The sequence below is a fragment of the Panicum virgatum genome, chromosome 2K (genome assembly GCF_016808335.1).
Source record: "Panicum virgatum strain AP13 chromosome 2K, P.virgatum_v5, whole genome shotgun sequence".
NCBI classification, from domain to species: Eukaryota; Viridiplantae; Streptophyta; class Magnoliopsida; order Poales; family Poaceae; genus Panicum; species Panicum virgatum.
The window spans coordinates 24,416,968-24,424,051 of NC_053137.1; the positions used below are offsets into that span (position 1 = coordinate 24,416,968).

The 7,084-nt window shown below is 42.0% G+C and overlaps 1 long non-coding RNA gene across 1 annotated transcript; it reads left to right on the forward strand.

Annotated features, from left to right (window-relative positions):
- The first annotated feature begins 6,004 nt into the window (after positions 1–6,004).
- On the forward strand, positions 6,005–7,084 carry LOC120695997. Its single transcript, XR_005683978.1, has 2 exons — positions 6,005–6,317; positions 6,738–7,084. It is a non-coding gene; the product is annotated as an uncharacterized LOC120695997 (long non-coding RNA).

Below are 7,084 nucleotides of genomic sequence, written 5' to 3' on the forward strand. Positions count from 1 at the left end.
TAGCATGAGCTCCTGAAGTTTGATGATCCCTTTGCTGAGTGGGATATGTAAGATGCACAAGCTACCCAAGGAGAAGAAGAAAAAGAAGCTCGTGATGATGATGAAGAGACCGAGGAGAACGAGCCATTGCAGTACTGCGAGTACGATTACAAGGATGATGATGATGAGGACGAGGAGGAATATGAGGAGTAGATGCTGCTGCTGCATTCCATTCCCTTTTTGGTGCTTGTTGTCAAAGGGGGAGTGAAAGTGATCATTTATGCATCGTTCATCATGTATCCACTTTATTTACATTCCAAGACTTTATTTGTGTAAGACTATGTGGCATGAGAATCTGACTTGTAATATTAGCTTGAGTGTGCTAGAACTTTATTGAACTTATGTCATCAAGGACTTATGTTAGTGTGTTAAATTTGATGCTTGATGACTTGTTTTTTCTGTGGAAGTGAAAAAAATAAAATCTGCGGAGAAACTATCAAAAAGTTCAGAATCACCACAAATTGAGGAGACTTCAAAGATTTCTATGGAATCTCTAGAGATGGTGTGACTACACCTGTTTCTCAACTTCTTGAGTCCATAATCTAGCATTTTGCATCACACATGATTTTGTTGCATACACATAGGCACCCCACTACAAGTTTGGGATAAATAATCCCTAGTATGTGCAAAGTTGGCTTTTGTCGAAGTTATGAGGTTGTATTCAAAGCATAAGGCACACATCGAGGGGTAGCATTCATTTCACTCATTTGATTTATAAATGGTCGCTCTCTTGTAAGCCACAAGTATGTTGTCATCAATCATCTAAAAGAGAGAGATTCAAAGAACATCTAGGCCCGATTAGTGGGTTTTGGTTGATTAATCACGCATACATGTGGGACTAATATGATTGTTACGAATGATAAGCAGGTATCACAGGTGATAGATGAACAAAGCCATTAAGATTATCACCAAAAAGGAAATGTAAGTTGGAAATCGGTAATTCATGAGGATATAAATATTTCTTTTGAAATTGAGAATAGAAATATCGTACTATCAAGAGGGACATGAAACTTACTCGATTTTCATAGAATGAGGTGCTCAATATGTTCTAACAAATCTATAAGAGACACCTTTGCACTTGCACATCACTTGGGATATCTTTAGAGTGGTTTCAGTAGATTTTTCGAAGTCTTCGGTTCTTCGTGGTTCTATGGAATGTTTTTTGGAGTCTAAACATGTGCAGAGTCTCTGCACATTTCTGGAGTCTCCGAAATTTAATCCTATAACGGCTAGTTTTGGGTGAATGGGTATAACTATCCCATCACCCCCTCCACTGTCACTCTCTCGGACCTAACACACTCCCCTAAGCATTCAAGAGCTCTCTTTACTCCCCCCCCTTTGAGTTCCAAGTGAGATTTTGTGAGGGGATTGAAGAGAGATTGATGGGAGATCAAGTGAGAGTGCTAGTGAGCAAATTTCCCATCTCAGCACCTCGTTCTTCATCAAGCAGGTGGATTTCATGTTTGTTACTCTTGGAGATTCAAGCTCCTAGATGGCTAGGCATTTATTGTCGTGCACCCAAGCTTGTGGTGTGCTCTAGGACATTTGTACACCCCCGACATCATAGTAAGTGACCTTAGTTAGACCTTGGGGATGCTAAGGGGAGGCTCAAGCTCAAGGAGGGAATGTTTTTTCTTGGGTGCCTCAATGGAGACATAGGTTCCTCGTGAGGAACTGAACTTCAGTAAATCAATCGTTGTGTCTTTGTGCTTTGTTTCTTGTAATTTTCGAAGTTCTTACCTTGAGATTGTTTTCTAGGGTCTACTCTCAATCTACTTGTTGTTAGAGCTTTGAGTGCAGGTGTCTGGTGAAAAGATGACGATATAAGGCCATAAACATCGGAAATTCACTCAATCTACTTTTGGTTGAGGTTTCATTAGTCGTATTGTAGCTTCTGCAATTTTATCAAAATCCAAAGATTTCTACGTGATCTTCATAAGTTGTGGAGATTCTGAACAAATTTCTGAACATTCTATAAGTTTACTGATAAGCTTGTATTAAGTTGTAAAATTTCAATTTTAACTATTCAACCCCTCTAGTCGACATCTAGATCCTTTCATGAGGCTTGAGGGCAGACGAAGGCTTTCTCATCCCTGTATCCAAACTTTTTTTCTCTATCAATTAAGTGGTTGTCTTTCAAGTATAATGGAGACAAAGTCAAGTTGCAAGGGTTAACTAATTCTTATGGCAAATACATATATCCGGTGATTAGCTTTATACCATGCAGAAACAAGATGAAATATGGTGTGTTGTTCAACTATATTCTATAGAAGTCCCAGTTAATACTCCTAAAGATCTTCTGTCCCCACATATACAAAATCTAATTGACCGATTCTCTAAACTGTTTGCTCAACCTTCGGGTAAATCTCCTGCTAGAGTGATCAACCATACAATTCCTTTGTTTACTGATATTCAACCATTTAGACTGAGGCCCTAAAGGTATACACCTACTCAGAAAGATGGGATTGAATAGCAAGTGGCTCGCCTACTTAGGCATGACATGATACATGAGTACCAATCCTTATGCTTCACCAATGCTACTTGTCAAAAAGAAAATAGGAGAGTGGAGACTTTGTGTTGATTTTAGAAGTCTCAATGCCTATACTATTAAAAACAAGTTTCACTTGCCTATATAATTGAAGATCCTATTTGAGGAGTTATATGGGGCTAAATTTTTTACAACATTATATTTGAGATCTGATTTTCATCAAATTTTACTGGCTAAAGAAGATCAACAAAAGACATTTTTCAGACACACTGGACGTTTTAAGTATAATGTGATGCCCCTATTGATTGATAGGAGCTCTTACAACTTTTCAGGCCATTATGAATCAATTTTAGGCTCCTCTCCTTTGAAATTGTGTTGTGTTTATAGATGACGTACTTATCGACAACAAAAATTTTGATGAACATGTGAAGCATGTCCCAATGGTATTTGACATCTTGAAGGAACACCTTTTTAAAGTAAAGTTGTCCAATTGTTCTTTTGCCCAACAATAACTAAAGTATTTAGGCCATGTGATTAGTGTAGATGAGGTGGCAACTGACCCTAGAAAAATTAAGGATGACCCGGATTGGCCTACTCCTACTTTAGTTAAAGAATTAAGAAGCTTCTTTGGCCTAGTTGACTATTAGAGGAGGTCTGTTCAGTTTGCCATGATAGCAAAAGCTCTGACCAAAATTTTACAAAAAGGACAAATGTTTATGTGGATAGACATTAATGAACAGTCATTTCAGGCATGGAAGAAAGCTCTAGCCACTGCCCCTGTATTGAGACTATGATTTTGACAAAACTTCTGTGGTAGAAAATGCTGCTTCTAATAAAGGTATTGGAGTAGTCTTATAGCAAGATAGCCATCCGATTGCTTATGTTAGCAAGGCTTTGGGTCCTAAGAATAAAGGCATTTCAACTTATGAGAAGGACATACTAGCTATTCTTATGCAAGTAGATAACTAGAGATGCTATCTCCAACCTGCTGATTTTTTCATTCAAGACTGATCAAAGAAGCTTAGTCCACTTGGATGATCAGAGATTAACTCACATTGGCAGCAAAAAGCTTTGACAAAATTGCTGGGCCTCCAATATAAAATCTTTTATAAGAAAGAGTCAACAAATAATGCAGCTGATACACTGTCCAAAGTTTCCCAATGACCGACCTTCTTCAGAACTGTTGGCCATATCAGTGGCTCAACCCACTTGGCCGGAGGTTCTAAAGACAAGTTACATAGACAACGCACAAGCAAAACAACTTCTACCTAAATAACTTCTGCATCCAAAACAGGGTCTTTTCAGTCTAGTTCAAGGAGTAATCAAATACAAGGGGAGAAATTAGTTGGAGCATAATGCTATTATAGAACCAAGTTATGCAGGCTCTTCATTCTAGTGCTATTGGGGGGCATTTAGGAGCTTTGGTTAATTAGGGTCAAAAAGCCATCTTTTAAAGACTGAAAAGACTAAAACCTGGTCACCCTCGCGGCCAGGGACAATGTCCATGTCAGCCAAAAAACGACCGTCAGACCGCGCGTGAAGGCACAGATCGTGTAGTAGAGGTACGACCATTTTGCAAAAACACCCTCATACTTTAAGAAAATCAACCCACCATCGAAAGACCTCTCTCATGAATTCTTTCATAAAACCCCCTAGACTTTGTCGAAATACGACCCGCCGTCCATGAGCCTCTCTCGCATGAAAGTTTTATAAAACCCCAAAACTTTGTCAAAATACACTATGTAGGAAAAGTCTATAGTGATGGGCGTTATCTCCATATGGTGACAGGAATCGCACCTGTCACTCCTACATCGTCACTGTTTAGAACAGAAGGGTGATGGGCATTTGCCCGTCACTTATGTGACAGAAAGGTGACGGATATCAGTAGACAACCGTCACTTTTCTTGGTGACCAGGCCCCCCGTGTGAGGTCTTCGACCGTCACCTTTGTCTACTCCAAGTGACGGGCCTTTAACAAAATCCGTCACTTATGAGTATGTAGAAGGTGACAGGCTTCAGTTTAGCACCGTCACCTTTTTCGGTGACCAGACCCCCGTATGGGGTCTACGACCGTCACCTTTGTCCAACACATGTGACGGTTAGCTCACGACGCCCGTCACCTACGATTCTAGATAAGTGACGGGTTGTGCTTTACTGCACCGTCACATGGTGAGTATACAGAAGGGACGGGTTTGATTGTTGCCCGTCACCTTAGAACCTGACCCCTACAAGCTGATATTTGTTTTCTGGTTACATCCTAGAGCACAGCTAGGATTTTGGCAGCCTTCTTGTTGATCCAGCAAACACACAGAATAGAACTCAATTGATATCTCACAAAGCTTACATAAGAAACAACCACCAACTGTACATAATAAACTATATATTGTATCTCTGCACTACAAATTAACAATACACATATACAATAATCACATGAAATCAGTTCAGCTGCGACAGTGGAAGTCACCTTTGTCGCTTATGACATCTACAAGCAAGAAGGAGGCAAGCCTTTCTCTAGTAGCCGAGAGCTGCTTGTTGTTCAATTGCTTGTCCGGATGACCCCGCACGTCCTAGCAAAAAGTGACAGTCAAATGATGAGTGCTTGTACGATATATATATATATATATATATATATTGTCTATTCTACACACAGGGTGTTGAATAGTATTCAACACCCCGGCGGCGCTGGTCTTGCTCCGGCGAGTAAAATCCACAGCTCACCATTAGTAATTATTACTACCCTACCAGTGCGTACAGTATTCATGAATGCAATTAAAAACCTACACCCTGTAATACTTTAGCCTACATTTTACGGTCAAGGAAGTAGCTATTTACCATCAATTTACTCCACCGTCATTAATAGAGCCAATAAAGCTCCACATCCTCTCTTAGTTTCTCTCTCCTTTCTTCCTCCTAAAAACTAGAGCTCCAGGCAGCGCCGTTCTTCCCCGTGCCCATCCCGCCATTCCAATGCATGGCGGCATGGTCGGAGCTTCCTCGACGTCTGCTTCCCTATGACGACCGAATCCATGATAGCAGCGTGAACCTCGTGAAAATGGATGACCGTGGATGGCTGCACATGCAAGCTCCTGAGATCCAGTAGGCCCTCGAGATCGGGCACTACGTACCACACCAAGTTAGTTAAAATCAAACACACTAAAAATCCTCGTTCCTCTATGCGTGTTCCAGCAGATTAAATCAAAAGGAAACATGTAGGCGGTGGATATCCTGCTAAATCTCCACTGCATGCTCTTGGTTAGCAATCTCACATTCTTTTTTTTTTGCGGATAGCAATCTCACATTCTGATCTATCTGCTTCAATTCAATCAACTAATACAACTAGTAGGTTTCTTGCAGGAGCATCCCTTCAAGACAACAAAAAATCATTTTTGCGATCCTATGGTTACTGGCTTTGTTTCCTCCTCGCGGCCATGGGATTCATGGTGAATGGCAGCAAGTGGTGGGTAATTCAAAGTGCAGGTGGGGCGGGTTCTTAAACGAGCCCACTAGGCCGCCCCGCAAAATGAGCACATGTGGCTGATGCGGCCCAGCTGCAAGGCTTTTGCTGCTTGCTTTGTCCACGACGCTAAGCCCAACGGACACCAGCAACAACCCGCAAAGACCCGCAAGAACCCTCAATAACCTAGCGCTCGCTACCGCCGCCGTCGCCGCCGTGGTTGACCACGACCCCGCGCTGGCGCCTCATCCCGCACCTCGACTGCACCCTCGCTTCTACCCCTTCCGTTGGATAGGAACGGATCCGCCCGACTACCCCGTGCTGCCTCCCGCCGCAGGTGAGTGTGCCCTCCACCACGCTTCTCCCTCCCTCGCTGTCGATCTGCCCCGGGCGATGCAGTGCGCGGCCACGGCAGCATCTCCAACCTACTAGGCAGTAGACTAGTACCTCCGCTGTTAATTCCCTCGTTCGGCCGGGCTGATGGATTTGTTAATCCTCCCGAGGCGGAAGCAATCTGCTGCTAGCTGCTTTAAAAGCAAGGCACATATGGCGGTGCGCGGCCTAAAATCTGAGACAATCTGCAAGGTGGCGGGCTCACTCAGTTATTTGGCGTTAATTTGCATCTCAGCATGTTCATCTTTGCTGCTTTTGCATCTCAGCATTATTTTCTTGTTTATTTTGCTTGCAACTCAGAATTCTCCAGTGTGTACTAGTTTGTCTGGTTTGATACTAAGTGTTCATGGTTTTTTTTTCTCAGGGCCAAGGAAAGATTTTCCTTGCAGTAGTTCCTCAGTCGAAGCACCGGCAAAGATGAGCATCTTGATCTGCGACTTGGAAACTAGAAACATTTGTTTGGCAACTGCAAATCATTGGTGTAACTAAAGAATGCCTTACTGCAGATCTTGTAATCTTTAGTGGCCATCTTAGTTCACCCTTTTTATTCTTGATGATTGATGTACTAATCCTAGTTTGATTGATGATAGAACGATGCAGTTGTGATTTTTGTTTTCACTCAGTATTTTAATTTATTTTCTATCAAATGTAATCGATACTCATTGGGGATTGATACTAGGCAAACAAGCAGCTGGTTAGCTACCTGTCTAA